At 47.7% G+C, this 18,046-nt stretch overlaps 1 long non-coding RNA gene across 2 annotated transcripts; it reads right to left on the bottom strand.

Annotated features, from left to right (window-relative positions):
* Positions 1–4,326: 4,326 nt before the first annotated feature.
* LOC129620705 (uncharacterized) lies at positions 4,327–16,700 on the bottom strand. Of its 2 annotated transcripts, XR_008698682.1 has the most exons (5): positions 16,566–16,700; positions 14,144–14,342; positions 5,895–6,053; positions 4,749–5,074; positions 4,327–4,605 (listed from the first exon to the last, which is right to left on the bottom strand). It is a non-coding gene; the product is annotated as an uncharacterized LOC129620705 (long non-coding RNA). The 2 variants fall into 2 exon arrangements; XR_008698681.1 differs by lacking the exons at positions 4,327–4,605; positions 4,749–5,074; positions 5,895–6,053 and adding an exon at positions 9,001–9,377.
* Positions 16,701–18,046: the final 1,346 nt, after the last annotated feature.

Below are 18,046 nucleotides of genomic sequence, written 5' to 3'. Positions count from 1 at the left end.
TTGGTGAGGACCCCAGCTGTCTTGTGGAGGCCAGATGGAAGGTGTTCTGGAGTGGAGCCTGGAAGAGTGCTGGATAGAAGGGAACATTGCAGACATCCAAGCAGGAAGTGAAAGTGGTTTTGATTCAGGAGGTAGGCTGGGATCAGAAAGAAACCAGTGGATTTGATAGATCGACGAGGAATTAAATGAGTTAAATTTGGTGGCGCGGGATGGCAGGAGTGGGCATGCTGGGCGCTGGGTGAGGGAGAAGATGATAAGGCTGTCTCCTGGACACCTGACTTCTGTGACTGAGTGACAGAGGGGCGAGTCAGCAGGATGGAGAAGAGCGGAAGAGGCTCGTGCTAGAGCTTGGATCTTACTGACAGAGAATGAGACGGTTGGATGCCATCACCGACGCGATGGACCTGAGTCTGAGCAAGCTCCAGGAGTTGGTGATGGACAGGGAGGCCTGGCATGCTGCGGTCCATGGGGTTGCAGGGAGTCGGACATGCCTGAGCGACTGGACTGAGCTGACGTCAGTAGGTACCAAAGGCCCCTCAGGCAGTTTTTCTGCCTCAACACAGATGCCTCTCCCTTGCATGTTCTGCTCTGCCTAGAACATCTCTCCTATTTATGCTTCACCCCCCACCAACCTTCACGGTTCAACCCAAGGGTCCAGCTCCTCAGCAGCGAGGCCTTCCTGAAGTCCTCACTGTAGGCTACATATCCCTGTTACATACGCTTGCAGAGCCTGGAGTTTTTCTCCAAAGAAGTTGTTACAGTTAAAATCACATGATTATGTGTTTAAATTCTGTTTCTCCCCCAGGAATGTACAGCTTGTTAAGGGCCAAGACCGTATGCAGGCTGGTGGTTCTAGAGCCAGACCCTCCGGGTTCCGCTCCTAACTCCCCCGCTTCCTCGTGGTGTGGTCTTGGACAGGGTGTTACCTCTCGCTGTGCCTCAGTTGCTTTGAATGCTAAGTGTGGATTACAACGGTACATTTTTCAGAGAAATTTTGGACGATTAAACAAGTTAATTAGCAGAAAGTACTAGTAACAGTGCTTGACATAGAATAAGCACTCAATAAATGTTGGCTCTTGTTACTGTTCATACCTGTATCCCTAAGTGTTTGATGGACAGATGATCAGATAGATGGATAGACTGATGTGTGGATGAACCGAAGAATGGGAGGATAAGTGAGGTGACAGGAAATCAAGCTAAGCTGAGTGAGCCCAGTGGAAAGGCAAGGAAGCCCAAATGGGTATTGTAGAAACAGGGGCTCGCCTATACTTCAAGACATAGCTAAATTCCAAGATAACTGGGTTCTACTAAGATAAATTTCTCCTGTATGGTTATTTCCAGGCAGGGCCTTAAAGAATCTCCATCAAGACCTAAATAGACATTTCTCCAAAGATACATAGATGGTACACAGGCAGACGAAAAGATGCTCAACACCACTAACTATTGGGAAAATGCAAATCAAATCTATGATGAGATACCACTTCACACCAATGAACCAACTCATTGTAAAAGACCCTGATGCTGGGAAAGATTGAAGGTGGGAGGAGAAGGGGGCGACAGAGGATGAGATGGTTGGATGGCATCACCGACTCAATGGACATGAGTTTGAACAAACCCCGGGAGATGGTGAAGGACAGGGAAGCCGGGCATGCCGCAGTCCATGGGGTCCTAAAGAGTCGGACACGACTGAGCAACTGAGCAACAGCAGCCACCACCTCACACCGGTCAGAATGGCTATCATTAAAAACCTACAGCAAACAAACGCTGGAGAGGATGTGGAGAAGAGAGAGCCCTCCTTCACAGTTGGTGGCCATGTGCGTTGGTGCGGCCAGTATGGAGAGTAGTGTCGCGTGTAACTGATTCACTTTGCTGTCCACCAGAAACTAACCCAACACTCCAAATTAACTCCAAAATAAATGAAAAAATAAAACTTAAAACAAGAATCTCCATCAAGCCTTCTTCAATGATAAACCTAAGGATTTGTTTCTTAATTTCAATAAAAAAAATTAATCAATACAACCCAACTATCCTCTCTCTAATTAAACTGCACATTTTCCAACTTAACTGTGAAATTTCTTTAAAAGGTATAATTAAAAAAATGAGTTTAATCTGATTTAAACAATAGAGTGATTCATTGATATATTTATTCTTATGCCCCTCAAACAAATAAGGGATTCCTACCACGGGTCAGATGCTGCAACAGGTACAGGTGGTTACCAAGCCACCTAAGCCATTATCCCTGTCCTCAGGGGTCTAAGAGTCCTGCTAAGTCACTTCAGTTGTGTCCGACTCTTATGACCCCATGGACTGTCGCCCACCAGGCTCCTCTGTCCATGGGATTCTCCAGGCAAGAATACAGGAGGGGGCTGCCATGCCCATCTCCAGGGTGTCTTCCCGACCCAGGGATCGAACAGGTGTCTCTGACATTTCTTTCCCACTAGTGCCACCTGGGAAGCCTGAGTCCTAATAAACTTTGTAAAGTGATTTTGAATAGATATTTATACCCACTACACCTGGTCATAACAAAGCGACAGCAGCAGCAGAGCGGTTTTCTAACCTGGGCACTAGACCAGGAAGGAGCGTCCTCAGCCCAGCGGTCGTCCACCCGCGCCCAGCCCGTCTCCAGTGGTGAAGCCACCAGCCGAGACTGCTCGGGCCTGTAAGGAAGGTATTTATATCGCTGTCACTCTAGTTATGAAAGCAACTCATGTCTAGTATTTTCTTTTTGCCCGAGGATTCTCTTTATGCAATTTATTACAAAATTCAAGGGCATTTCATTAGGAGGAAATGTGCCATATCATTATTATAACAGCTCTCCCTATTTTTGTTCAATTTTGAGGCTGACAATCTAAAGACTATTTTTAGCTCAGTCATGTGAGATTATTTGTTTCCTCATTGTGAGAAGTTTTTCCATCGGACTAGTTAGCATGAATTTTATGCTCACTTATTATATCACATGCTCCAATTCAATTTATTTTAAAGCAGACTCTTTGAGGGAAAACTGTACAGCTAATTTGAATCAATTCTTTAGAGAGTCTGTTTTAAATGAAGTGCTATACAATTGGCAAAGTGAAAAAGATGGAATTGAATTTTCTTCTTCAGCTACTCACTGGATTCAGAAATCTTGCTTTTCGACAGTGCCAAGGGTGTTGATGTAATGTTTTACACAATTTTCCTAACATTTATTTCAAACCCTGCTGCCTTTATTTTGGTTGTTTGACTCAAAATGATTTCCTGATATTTTCATAGATAAAAGCAGAGTTGTTGCTAAAGGAAATAGTTGGTGCTTTGATACAAACTTCTTACCACCCAGAGTACTGCCAATCTATAAAATATCTGCTGTAAAGCAGGGATTTTAATTCCAAAGTAAATGCTGAACATTTGTGGACAAACTGAGAGACATGTGGAATAAAACTGCATCTCCGACTTCCTCCTATTTGGCCCCAATTTTTATTTCTGCCTTTCATATTTGATGGATTTCCAGCTTGAGGATTGCATGAGGAAAATAGGCAAGACGCCTGATGGCTTAATTTCCTGTCCTTGGCGGGCGGAGAGCAGCCCGTTGTTCGGCGGGGCAGTGGGCTTCCTGCTAATCAGAAACAGCCGTCCCTGGGCGCGGAAGGGGACCTGGGATTGATCCATGTGATCGCACCCGATGATTTATATCCGATTATTCACCGTCTAATGGAAAAATACATAGAAAACACAAGTCTACAATTTCACCTTGAGACACACTTGTTTTCTTTGATGTGTTTTTAAAAGGGAGTTCTATTTTACACTCATCTTTTGCCCAGAAAATTCCCTACATCGCGACCGGCATTTCTGTTGTGGACTAAGCAGGCTGCCCCCGCCCCGCGCCCCCAGTTTCCCTCTGCTCCCGTCCGCAGCAGCCTCAAGTGCTTGGGCTCCTCCCCTGAACTCAGGTGGGTCTTGAAAAAAGCCAGTCCCTGCTTCCCGTGTTTTTGTTCTGCTTACGAAGAAGACGAGTGTGGGAGGCGGGTGCACCCGTTAGTCAGGGTCCGAGGGAGAAGCAGGCCCAGGCCGACCCCAGCAAACAGTGCCGCTCAGGAGCCCACGAAAGCTCTGATTTTAATCAAAGGAAGTATAATAATGAATAACAATGAATCTAACCTGACCAGGGATGGAACTTGTGTCCCCTGCGTTGACAGGTGCATTCTTAACCACTGGACCACCAGGCAAGTCCCTAAGCATCCTTTTTCTTCAGGAGGTCTGAGTGACCACATTAGTCCCTTAGGTTGTAGAGGATAAAAGCCAACTCAAATTCACTGACGCAGAAAAAGGAATCTATTTGCTCACGTGATTTGAAAGTCTGGGGTAAGAATTTCAGGCATAGCTGCTTCTGCATGTGGTTCACACCATGTCCTTGGAGCTCTCCATCTCTCAGTCTGGGTGTTCTGAGGCAATCTGGAGAAGATGGGGCTCAAAAGTTGCAGATTTAAGATCTCGTTATAGCTCTCAACCCAGGAGAAGACAGGAGCTCCTCTCTTCCAAGATGCATTTTTAATTATGCACAGCAGATGCTGAGTGGTCCTCCTGGGATCACAGGCTCACCCGGAAGTCATTGCTCTGAACCCTAGAAGGAGACTGGAATGAATCTGTACAATCACTACCTGCTCCAGTCTACTCGGGAAATTAACCAACATGCCCAGGAGGGGAGACAGCGTCCAAGACTCGGGTAAAGCCAGGAAGTAGCAGCGAGGGCTCAGAGGGAGGAAACTGGCGCTCACCTGGGGTAGTTCGGAAACGCTTCACAGCAGAGGTGGGGTTTGAACTGGGCCTTGAAAGATTGAGATTTTAAAAATGGATGAAGGAGAGAATACTAGACGTTCATTCCTGACTGTTTTCAAAGCCTCAGGCAGGCTCGGTGGCCCCGTGGGATGGAAAGGATCCGTTGCTTTTCTTCCTCTGCTGTTGGTTTGGGATGAGTGCGTTCCCCTCTGCGCCCTGGATCCTTCCAGAGGCTGACAACGAGGGGGAGAGTCTGGTGGTCAGCACACGAGTCTGCAGCCAGGCACTCCCAGGTAAAACAAGAAGGAACGTGCCTCTCTGTAAGCTGAAGCAAGCTTGGTGAGTGTAATTGGCAGTTCCCTTAATCAGTCCAGAAAGGCTTGTTATATAAATAAGTGATTCAAACCTAAAGTGACTTACTGCAGGAAACAGGCATTTCTCCTTTTTGATTTTCGTGTTCCTACAATGCTTTCTTTTACATTTGAGTGGGATAGGCTTGTAATTTACTACATGTTTATTAATTCCAAAACTCGTGTTGGATTTTACAAACACACTTTTATGCAGTTTCAAGTAGCTTAGTGGTTTTCCAGCTGATCAGGCAGCCAGAGCCGGTGGCCCGTTCCTTCCAGTCAGGGGTCCACTCTCTGCACTGGAGATGGCCCTTTGAGCAGCCAGGGCACCACTGGCTGGTTCTGAAGCGTGGCAGCTGGCTGGGCATTAAAAGGCGGTGGTGCTGGCAGAGATGCCGGTGATAGGGGTGATAGCAACTATCACTCACACAGAAGAGGGGGCAGCAGGGGGTGGGGTGGCCGATGGCATCACTAACTCACCGACGGACACGAATTGGAGCAAACTCCAGGAGGCAGTGAAGGCCGAGGAGCCTGGTGTGCTGCAGTCCAGGGGGCCACAGAATTGGGCCTGACTTAGCAAGTGCACAGCAAAAGCACTGATCACACAGGGGATGCAGCTCGCATGTGAACCCCACTTCCTCCTGTTCTGAGGAGGCTGTCATACCGTCTTGCCTAGAGAACTGAGGTCCCTTTCATCTCCTTGATGGCTGCAAGAGCATCCAGGGATTTACCACTTCCTAGCTGGTTGATGATGAAATGATTTCTTTGGGTGCAAAGTTTTTTCATCGATTGTACCTTCATGCAGGGAGTGGAGGTGTGGCCATGTTTGCCTTAAGCTTAGTCTCTCTGGATCAGTCTGTCCTGAGAGCAGCTCAGCATCTGCCATCTGGCCTCTTAGGGGACACGAGCCGTGATGCTCCCATAAGCACTGCAGTGAGTCCTGTAGAAGGATCCCTGAATTCAGGTAGGTGAAAGCACATAACAGTCTAACTTAGCTGGATTGATCTGACTGATGCAGTAGATTATAGTATTGTTCTCAACCATTTGCTCCCCCTTTCTGTCGTCACCCACTGCTGTGTGGCTTGCTGTGTCTCTTGTGTTTGGAGCGTGCTTCTCCACCCCTTGATACCAGGTTTGGTGCCATGATTTGAGCAAACTGACATGTGGACAGAAGAGACCGGGTGCCAGGTTCGGGCAGAGGCTATGGGAGGCTTCACCCTTCCTCTTGCTCACTTGTCCCTTTCTGTCTGCCTGAGAAAGCCATGGTCCCAATAGGTGCTGCTCCTCCAGCCCAGGTTCTCCCGTTGGATGAGAGTGAGAAATATATATATTTGTAAGCCCCCGAGACTATCTATCAGGCTGTTTGTTACAATGAAACAACCAAGTGAAAACTAGCTGATACAAATGATCATTTATTGTTCTAAACATTTCAGTGAAAAATAAGATCAACTATATATATATGTTGGAGAAGGAAATGGCACCCCACTCCAGTATTCTTGCCTGGAAAATCCCATGGACAGAGGAGCCTGGTAGGCTACAGTCCATGGGGTTGCAAAGAGTCAGACACGACTGAGAGACTTCACTTCACTTCATATATATATATATGGATTGGATTTCCCAGGTGGCGCTAGTGGTAAAGAACCCGCCTGCCAATACAGGAGACATAAGAGACACAGGTTCCATCCCTGGGTCAGGAAGATCCCCTGGAGGAGGGCATGGCAACCCACTCCAGTATTCTTGCCTGGAGAATCCCATGAACAGAGGAGCCTGGTGGGCTACAGTCCATGGGGTTGCACAGAGTCAGACATGACTGAAGTGACTTAGCATACATTACATATATAGGTATATAGACCGAAGCTGTGACAAATCTATCAAGGAAAACTAATCCTGCGTCTACGAAGACTAATGGATTCCAGTCAGACTAAAGCAGCAGTGGCAGGAGGCCGCTTCCGCATATGCATCAGTGTTTGCGGACATTCACCGGTATGTGGAAGTTGGTATAACAGTGCTGGAGGCGGATTCAGATGTAATACCACTAGTTCTGATAGATGGCGCCATGGAGTGCCTTTACAGGCCAGGCAAGGCTTATTAAGCTTACTTGAATTAATAAAACTGGTTACATGTACTCGCTCACTTAATCCTCGTGACAACCTGGTAAGGCAGGCGTTCTTGTTAAACAGTGTCTTTCAGAGGCTTAAACATGTATGTGTGCTCTTCGATGCAGCTGTGTGCCGTCTCACCCACGTCTCCCGATTTCCACCACCTCCCCGACCCTGGTAGCAGCCGTTCTAGTCCCTGTCTCTGTGTACTGACTTCTCTGAGATTCCACACACATATGAGGTTGTGCAGTAATTTTCTTTTCAGATCTGTAGTATTTCACTTAGCAAAATGTCTTCCAGGTACATCCACGTTGTTGCAAATGGCAAGTTCTCATTTGTTTCAGGCTGAATGATATCCCATTGACTTTATATACTGCAGTTTCTATATTCATTCATCTGTCGATGGACATTTGGATTGCTTCCATATTTTGGTCCTTGTGAATAAGGCAACAATGAACACGAGAGCACAGACCTCTCCTCGAGGCAACAGTGACTTCAGGGTCTAGGTTGAATGACATACTGGTGGTTGTGTTTGTCTACAGGCGGCTTTGCTGCTCACACACTAGCTCTATTTTTGATTTTTGAGGAACCATCATGATGTTTTCCATAGTGAAAGTGTTAGTTGCTCAGTCGTGTCCGACTCTTTGCAACTACATGGTCTGTAGCCTGCCAGGCTCCTCTGTCCATGGGATTCTCCAGGCAAGAAAACGGAAGTGGGTTGCCATTTCCTTCTCCGTTTTCCATAGTAACTGCACCAATTGCGTGCCCATCACCCGGGCAGGGGGTTTTCTTTTCTCTGCATCAGGACCACTTCCCTTTTCCCTTTTTCCTTTTAGCTCTCCTAACAGCTGTGAGGTGACAGCTCGTGGTTTCGGTTTACATTTCCCTGATGATTAGGGTTGAGAAGATTTTCACAAAACAGGTGGCCATTTTCATGTCTTTAGAAAAATGTCTGTTCCTATCCTTAACCCATTTTTTTTAGATGGGTTGCTTCTTTTGCTATTGAGTAGTCTTGGTACTTAAAAAAACTGGATACTAGAAAAACTTAACTTTCACGTGTGGTTCACATCTGTTTTCGGCTTTGCGGGCCACACAGTCCCTGTGACAAGTCAGCTGCCCTGGTAAGGCAAAAGCAGACCGAGACCGCACGCAACAGGCAGACATCACCGGGTTCCATAAAAGTTCATTCACAAAAACAGGCAGATGCTCAGCAGGGGCTGTGACCTGCTAAACCTGGTCCAGACCAGAGTTTCTTAACCTCGGCCCTCTTGCTTGCTGAGGCGGGACGGCTGGCTGTTGGGGGCTGTCCCCTGCGCTGTGGGGGGTCCGGCAGCACCCCTGGCCGCTGTCTCGAGATGCCAGCAACACCACCTGCTCCAGTTCCGACAACTAGACTATCCGTGTTCTTACTGCTGAGTCACTAAGTCGTGTCCAGTTCTTTTGTGACCCCACGGACTGTAGCCCGCCAGTCTCCTCTGCCCATGAATGCTGGAGTGCGTGGTCACCTCCTTCTCCAGGGGATCTTCCTGACCCAGAGACTGAACCCACATCTCCTGCATTGCCAGGCAGGTTCTTTACCATAGAGCCACCAAGGAAACCAAAATATCTCCAGAGGGTGCCAAATGTCCCCTGAAAGAGGGCAAAACTCACCCTGATGGAGAACCACCAGTCTCTCCTGTATGACTTTATCTTCATGGAGACTAAAACTGTGTGCAGGTCTAGGTGCTTTAGAGAAATGCACGCCGAGGGCTGTGGGGTCGTGTTCCCCACTTCTTTGTGTTTCTGTGTTTTCTAGACTAGTCATATGTCATTTATTTCATATGTAAAAAGAACCCACAATCATGTAGAAGAAAAAAGCAAAAATGACAAGAGAAAATAAGATGGCAGAAAGAAACCCACGGGCAGGAAAAAAGGGCGGGTAGGAGCGGAGTGCAGCCTCGTCCCCAGAGGACAGGTTCTCCTGGTCAGCCTTCATGTTCCACCCAAGACGGACATCATGCCGGGGATGTGGGGGAGCTGATACAGCCTCTGCGTCGACGATTCGGAAAGACGAATCTGCCACGTGGAGTAGGCAGGCATCTGCGTGGGGCAGCGTAAGTGTTCACCAAAGAGAAACAGACTGGATTTTGATTCCCACGTGACACCTCTGCAGGTTTAAGGCCCATGGGGACCTCCAGAGCTGGAAAGTTTAAGGGGAAGTAGAACATCACTTGAGAATAAAATAGGAAGCTGACTCCATACAGCTGCTGCTCACAAAGGCCTGAGCAGCAGCATTTTAGCAACCGAAACAGCGCCAGTTCACTGACCCCGGGGAGCCTAGCGTGGCGCTCTGTGATGGCCTCAGGGGTGTGGGGAAGGGGAGGAAGGCTCAAGAGGGAGGTGATGCATGTGTGATTACGGCTGCTTTATGCTGTGATGTGGCAGAGACCAACACAGCATTGCAAAGCGATTTTCCTCCAATTAAAAAATAAATTCAAAGAAAGAAAATATTAGAAAAAAATAAATAAAGTTCAATAATCACAGGTCACATTTGCTCTGTGCTCATGACATGCTGGCCAGGGTGCCAGTGGGGCTTCATGGTCGTCTCCCTCAATTTTCCATGAAAGTTTTCCAAGCTCTGCTCGGTAGGTGCTGTTCTTATGACAGTTTTACAGATGTGGAGACTGAGGGTTAGAGTTAGGAAGCCCCGGGTCCAGCTCACCCAGTTGGCAAAAGTAGGGAGCAGAGTCTGCGGTGTGTGGTCTCTGAGCCAAGATCTCCCACCCCTTCTCAAAGCTGGTTATCTAAGCTACACGGCTGCACATTTCTGAATGAAAAAAAATATATATGTGTTCCCTGAGAATTTCGTTTTTAGCAAATCTGTCTTTGTGAGGAGGAAAAGGTTTTGCCCACCCTCATCGTTGGTGGGAAGCAGATGAGCATGTCAAGTTCAAGTACACTTTGAGAGTTTCACAGGCGGTGGGGTGTGAGGTGGGGTGGTGAGGCAGTCGGTCCAGGCAGGAAGTGCTACGGTACCGGAAGTCAGTCACCCCAGGCTGCGTGTGCGCCTCTTCCGGGCAAGGAGGGCCCTGATGGGATCTGTCGGGATCTCTGTCAGCAGAAGAGGGCCTGGCCTGGGTCTGGGGAGGTGGCGGGCCCGGCAAAGGGAGAGAGACCGCCTTCTAGATCGAGGGCGCTGGCGGCATGGAGACAGGCGTCCTCGTGGGGCAGGAGGTCAGGGCCGCACCCTGTCTCCCCAGCCCACCCCTCTCCTGTCATGGCCTCTGGTACAGACATAATAGGCAAACTGAGGTTAGAAATAGAGCGTTGTCCTCCTCAACCAGATTCCCAGCCGCTGTTCCCGTGTCCTCCGCCCCGCCCTGTAGTCATTTCTTCACTTCACCGGCCGCCCTTCCTGTCTCTGAGGAAGACGAAGCTTCAAATCAGATCAGATCAGTTGCTCAGTCGTGTCCGACTCTTTGCGACCCCATGAATCGCAGCACGCCAGGCCTCCCTGTCCATCACCAACTCCCAGAGTTCACTCAGACTCACGTCCATCAAGTCAGTGATGCCATCCAGCCATCTCATCCTCTGTCGTCCCCTTCTCCTCCTGCCCTCAATCCCTCCCAGGATCAGGGTCTTTTCCAATGAGTCAACTCTTCACATGAACTGGCCAAAGTATTGGAGTTTCAGCTTTAGTATCAGTCCTTCCAATGAATATCCAGGACTGATCTCCTTTAGAATGAACTGGTTGGATCTCCTTGCAGTCCAAGGGACTCTCGAGAGCCTTCTCCAACACCACAGTTCAAAAGCATCAACTCTTTGGCGCTCAGCCTTCTTCACAGTCCAACTCTCACATCCATACATGACCACTGGAAAAACCATAGCCTTGACTAGACGGACCTTTGTTGGCAAAGTAATGTCTCTGCTTTTTAGTATGCTATCTAGGTTGGTCATAACTTTCCTTCCAAGGAGTAAGCGTCTTTTAATTTCATGGCTGCAGTCACCATCTGCAGTGATTTTGGAGCCCCAAAAAATAAAGTCTGACACTGTTTCCACTGTTTCCCCATCTATTTGCCATGAAGTGATGGGACCGGATGCCATGATCTTCGTTTTCTGAATGTTGAGCTTTAAGCCAACTTTTTCATTCTCCACTTTCACTTTCATCAAGAGGCTTTTGAGTTCCTCTTCACTTTCTGCCATAAGGGTGGTGTCATCTGCATATCTGAGGTTATTGATATTTCTCCCGGCCTTAGTTCTGTCTTATTTTTCGCTTATATCGTCTTGTTTGTTTATGTATGAGAGAAAGGTAGGACTGTAGATACAGTTCCTCAGAAAACAGACTCAGGACAGAATGTTTCTTGGGAAATGCTTGTGGGAACAGCACCCGTCAGAAAGTGCAAGAAAGATTGGGCCGAAAAAGGAGCTGAAGTTCAAGGCAGCTGCAGAAGAGGCCTCTGCCCAGGCGAGCTCTGAAGGTGGATGCCGCTCAGAGACGTCTGGGACTGAGGCGAGAGAGGAATGCCTTCGTCCTTCTGTGTCTTGGCGACACACCGCAGGGCTTTGGCTGATTGTGGGGAGATTGTGGGGAGCCTGAGTGGCCACCTTCAGGGTCCGATACTTAATCTCTGAGGCTCAGAACCTGAATTTTTTTTATCTGTCCATAGATAATTAGCATCTCTAATGACAAGGTCATGCTAACTAAATTCAGACAATACTAATGAATACACAGCAAACTGATTTGTTTACAATGAGGCTGGCCTTTTGGAGTGATCAAAATGTTTGTATTCTTTAACTCTAACATCCCTTTTCCCAGGTTTAAATTGAAGCAGGAAGTAACTGGACTCCAAGAAATCTCTGTAAAGAGACAAATAGACAAATTGAATGCCTTCAATTTGTCTTCTTACAGAGATGGGATGAGTAGGACACAGAAATGTTTGTGACGTGGTGAAAACAGAATGTTTCTTCTTTCAATAAGAAAAAAGAGAAGGCTGGGCCTTCCCTGATAGCTCAGTTGTAAAGAATCCGCCTGCAATGCAGGAGTCCCCGCTTCAATTCCTGGGTCGGGAAGATCCCCTGGAGAAGGGAAAGACTCCCCACTCCACTATTCCGGCCTGGAGAATGCCATGGACTGTATGGTCCATGGGGTCGCAGAGCTGGACATGACTGAGTGACTTTTTGACTTTCAGGAAAACCTCCAAAAGGCACAAGAGAATCGTGGCCCCAGAGGAGGCGAACTAAAGTGAGCCATGACCCGAGTCATGGTAGACTCTGATAGAAGAGCATCAGAGCATGCTGCTGGGGACACTCCCTGAGTCGCCAAGAGCTGTGACGCTGGAGCCAAAGAAAGCGACCTGGTGCCGGCACAGAGCTCGGTGCTCCAGGGAGTGACATCTACCTGCTTGAAATAATGTAAGTGCAGTTTTTTGGTTTTCAACTCAGAATTTACCTGTAGACCAAGAAGAGAGGACTTAGGGTTACAGAACAGAGGGTGAAGCTGTCAGAACAGTGGAAACACACAGATCAAACTGACAGAGGTGAAAGAGGGAAGAGGGAGCTGGTCTCTTCATCTCACACCATGTGGGGGTAAGAAAGTTTGTGTCAAGTCTGAGGAACGAGAAATAGAATTTAAAGTATACTCTTATAAAAGGAATCCAAAGAAGAATTCAAAATAATACAGAGAGCACCAAACTTTGGCAGGGAAAAGAAGTAAAAGCAGAGTAAGTAAATGTTCCTCTTCAGTTACTGGTAAGTAACGCACAGTATGGGTCAGTTATGAAAGACAGATGCAAGATGTTACTCACAGTTATGGGATAACCACCAGAAGACACGCAAACAGAAATGACCCAGCGGCTGGCTTTGGGGTGTGGTTGTGGGTGGAGATGATTTGAGGAGGAAGAATGTACCTTCTGTAGAATTTTTTTATCTCCTTTCAAATTTCGAAAACTATGTGAAACTTTTAAATTGCCAAGTAAAGCTTAATTATTCACCAGAAAGACATTTGGTGGGTATAAATTTGGCCTGAACTGAGGGACAGAGCTCTTACATTCTGGGAAAGCCCAGTGAAATTCCCTTCACCAGCAGTGAGGACCCACGTTTGGTGTTCCCCCAGTTTCAGGACCTGTCTCTCCCAAAAAGACGCAGGTCCATGTAGATGCATTTTAATTGGCCGGACTCCGTTTCTCCTGCTCACCACTCCAGTGTGACCCAGCAACGTGGGTCAATGTGGAAGCCGTCTGACCTCTCCCAGGGGAGCCTGCTTCAGTCCTCTGGGGCTCAAACAGGGCATAACTGGAATGGGGTCCCCAGCTGTGGCCACACGCTAGGCTCTCTTGGGGAGATTTAAAGATATATTCTGGCCCAGGCTCCACATTAGACCAATGAAGTCTATAACCCAGGATTTATTATTTTAGAAAGGTTCCCCAGGTATTTATATCGTGCAGTTAGATAATCATCGACCCAGATTAGCTCATACTTCCTTCATCATCACAGTCCTGCCCTTTCTTCTTCCCAGCCAGCATCTGAACCTGCCACGACCGCCTTCCCCCCAGGACTCTCCCCCTTATTTCCTTGATCCCCACCCTCCCTGCCTCTTCCTCTCTGCTGCACCAGCTCAGTCTGCTTTCCAGGGTCCCCTTGCCCTGCCTTCTCGGGACTCTTCTGTGTATTGTTTCCAGTCTGTCAAGAATTTTAGCTACCTTGTGACCCACCATTATCATCTCACTTAGGCTGGCTCCCAAATCACCCCCTCCATCCAAGATCTCTCCCCCAAGATCCAGATGCCTATCCCAGTAAGCAGGGTATCCGACTGCCTACTGGGTCTCTCCAGTTTGATGCCTCACAGGTACTTCAGACAAAAACCTGCCCCTGTTGAAGCTCATCACTTATTACCTCCAATCCTTTTCCCCATCTTTCTTTGCCATGTTAAATGGCACTGATTACCCACCCCTATTTGGTTACACAAACCTAGACTCCCAGGATCCTCCAGACACCTCTGTCTTCCTCCTCTGAACACCATCCCGTGCGTTCTGTCCCTCTCCAGCTTCATCTCTGCGGCTTGGTTTCAGGTCAGCCCATCATTCCCTGGATGTCTGCGATGATCTCCTAGCCAGCCTTGCTGCCTTAATCACATCCCCTTTCAATGCTCGCTTGGGCCAGAGGGATCCTTCCAAAGCACAAACATGACTGTGTCAATCTCCTGCTTAAGACCCTTCAATCTCTTCCTCGTGGCTTTCCAAGTCCAAACTTAGAACGGTCCCCCAGGCACGCAGCAGCTCACTCCTCCCTTCCTCTCCAGTTTCACCACCTGCTGCTGCCGACAGATGCCGCGCGTCTCCCCAGGCCGCCCCCTACTGCCCGCCCCACCCCTCTGATCCCCAGCCTGCTTCCCCCCAGCCTCCCCCTGTGGTGTCCGGAGGCTGGGACGCCCTCCCCGACCTTCAGCAGTCCCCTCCTCACGCTTTGCGATCAGGCTCAGACCTCACCACCTCCCCGTCACCTCTTCCTCTTGGCTGCCTATCCTAGGGCCTGGAAAACAGCAGGTGTGTCAAGAAGTGTTTACAGAATGAACAGACGCACAGCGCTGTGAATCTCAGACAGGAAGTAGAATTACTACGTGATGCAAGTGAAAAAGAGAATTATAACTGATCTCTAAGTCTCCAATACCTTGACTTTAAAGGAGGATTTTCAGTGTACTCTAAAGAGCCTCAAGGGTCCCACCAAGCTCCCCCGCCAAGACCCTCAGTGGGGATTCCCATTTTAAACAAGCTTGCTTTATTTTCATCGATTCTACATGTTGGTCTTCTGAGAAAGGTCTAGTTAGAAAAAATTTTTTTGTATCTAAGAAATGTCTGAAAACCACCGGTGTCAATTGTTCAGATAATTCAGGTAAAAGATGGATTTCTGTTCAAATTACTCCCCACAAAAGTTCTCATCAGCGTTTCTTTTCTTAAGCAGAATAGGCATGTTTCCTCCTGGTTTAGTGTCTTAATGATATAGTGTCTTTTTTCCCTTTGGGGCTTTAAAAAGAAATTATTATCTTGAGTGGCTACTACATGCAGCTAGTCAAAAAAGGGGGGAATTCAGTCAAAAAATCAGCCTCTGCACAAGCACACATTCTCCCATCTCCAGAGACGATTCTGTAGCTGGCTTCAGCGTGTCCTTCCAGAGGAAGGGGTCAGTGCTCTGGGGGGCAGGAGTCACATCCACTGGCCGGGGACAGTGGAAAGACAAGCCTTCTAAACGCCGCTGATGGTTGAATCATTACACACTCAGAACGGCCCCGGAAAGACACCTGGCCCCGCTCTCCAGTGACCGTCAGGAAGACGGGCTTGGCATCACCTCTTCCAACATCAAAACCCTTTTTTTTGGCAGACAACATCTACCATTTGTTCGGCTCGTATCCAAATACCCATTTAGGTCAACTTATTTACTTACCTCAGGGCACATTTTCCTCCTAATACATTTTGGAGGAGTTCACAGGAAATTACACTACTTAAAATGAGACAGTCTGTGGGTGCTGTACTGAGGCTTTTTTTTAGAGTAAGTATTTGCTATTTCAATAGATGGTGTTGAGACAGTTGACTCTCACAGAGGAAATAATTAGAAAGTCCTACCTATCCCCATCACAGAAATAAATTAAAGATGTACTGAAGATCTAAACATGGCAAAAATCTTCTAGAACTATTAGGAAAAAAATGTAAGAAAATGCCAGAATTGTGAGAAAGTAAATTATGAACTGGGGAGAGGAAAGGTTTTTTTTTTTTTTAAGGTGACACCAAGAAAGACATAAATAGAGATACATCTGATTACACCTAATTAGAAAACTTTTGTCAAAATAACACCATGAGCAAGATTAAAAGACAAATGGTAGCCTGGGAGAAGGATTTACAAAAGAGCTAGCAGACAGAGGATTGTTATCTGAGATGTGTGTAATTCCCACAAGTCAGGTAGAAGAAGACATACAATCTAAAGTGAAGACAGACAAAGCGTACGCACTGAGAATTTATAGAAGAAATAAGAAAGGGCAGTGTATGAAAAGATAGTCAGCTTCATATATAATGGTTCTTGTTGTTTAGTTGCTAAGTTGTGTCCAACTCCTTTGTGACCCCATGGACTGTAGCCCGCCAGGCTCTTCTGTCCATGGGAGTCTCCAGGCAAGAATACTGGAGTGGGTAGCCTTTCCCTCCTCCAGGGGATCTTCCCGACCCAGGGATGGAAGCCAGGTCTCCCGCACTGCAGGCGGATTCTTCACCAGCTGAGCCGTGAGGGAAGCATGCTGCAGCCTGCACATTCTGTGGAATAATTTGCTGCCGGTATTGGTCTAGTTGGGCTGCCATGGAAAAGCACGGCAGATCAGGCGGCTTAGACGACAGAAGTCTACTCTCACCGGTTCTGGAGCCTAGGTGTCAGCAGCGTCGGTTTCTCTGAGGCCTCTCTCCTTGGCTCGTGGGTGGCTGTGTTCCCTCTGCCTTCCCGTGGTCTTCTTTTGGTACGTCTCTGTCCTAATCTCCTCTTCCATGAGGATGCCAATCATATCGGATCAGGCTTTACCCTAATGGCCCCACTTTAACCTAATTATCTCTTTAAAGACCCTTCATCCAAATAGTCGCATTCTGAGGCACTGAGGATTAGGACTTGAACACAGAAATTTGGGAGGCACACAGTCCATCCCATGAAATGGCCTCCACAAGGAATGGGTGAGACACACCTCCAACAGTGCCGCGTCAGCTCAGAAAACAACGTTGAGTTCAAAAGGCCCAAAAGAGAGAGCACACACAGTGCAAAGCGTGCACGTGCCATGTGCTACCGCTTGCCATTATGGGTGTGAAACACACACGCGTTCACCTACACAAGAACCTTTTGTATAAGCATGTCAGTGTTCCGGAAGGATCGATTAAAATGCACTGGAGGTGGCCTCTGTGTCAGTTGGTTAAATGTGACTTTAGCCGTAGTGCTTTATTTCTGTAAAAACGCTGAAAGCAAATATGGTGAGAATGAGTGGTTTTTAATTCTGAGTAGTATAATACGGGAGTCTGGTTCTTACAGTCTTCCTAGTGTTCACACATTTCAATTATTCAAGAAGTTAAAAAAAGCAAAAAGGAAGACCAACTCATCCATTCCTAAAGGGACTTTACATTTATTTTGAGGTAAAGGGCTTCCCTGGTGGCACAGTGGTTAAGAATCCGCCTGCGGTGCAGGAGATTTGCAGGAGATGTGGGTTCAATCTCTGGGTCGGGAAGATCCCCTGGAGGAGGGCATGGCAACCCACTCCAGTATTCTTCCTGGGAAATCCCATGGATAGAGGAGCCTGGCAGGCTACAGGCCACTGGGTCACAGAGAGCTGGACACGACTGAGTGGTCTGAACAACCACCACCACAAAGGAGCTGCAGAACAGGCTGCACCGCACCTCTGCCTCCCTCAAAGAGCATTACTCCTCCCGCTGCATTTTGACATCATGAAACTACAGGATGCTTTAGGCCTCAGCCCTCTGAACTTCCTTTCGAGTTCTTTCTAAGAAGGTGGTCTATGACCTACCACCTCATGCTATTTCTCTCTTCAGTTCAGTTCAATTCACTCAGTCGTGTCTGACTCTTTGTGACCCCATGAATCGCAACATGTCAGGCCTCCCTATCCATCACCAACTCCCAGAGTTTACTCAAACTCGTGTCCATCGAGTAGGTGAAGGCATCCAGCCATCTCATCCTCTGTTGTCCCCTTCTCCTTCTGCCCCCAATCCCTCCCAGCATCAGGGTCTTTTCCAATGAGTCAACTCTTCAGCTTTAGCATCAGTCCTTCCAATGAACACCCAGGGCTGATCTCCTTTAGAATGGACTGGTTGGACCTCCCTGCAGTCCAAGGGACTCTCA

Source organism: Bubalus kerabau, chromosome 10 (genome assembly GCF_029407905.1).
Source record: "Bubalus kerabau isolate K-KA32 ecotype Philippines breed swamp buffalo chromosome 10, PCC_UOA_SB_1v2, whole genome shotgun sequence".
Classification (NCBI taxonomy): domain Eukaryota; kingdom Metazoa; phylum Chordata; class Mammalia; order Artiodactyla; family Bovidae; genus Bubalus; species Bubalus kerabau.
This window is presented reverse-complemented; position numbering and strand designations above follow the sequence as displayed.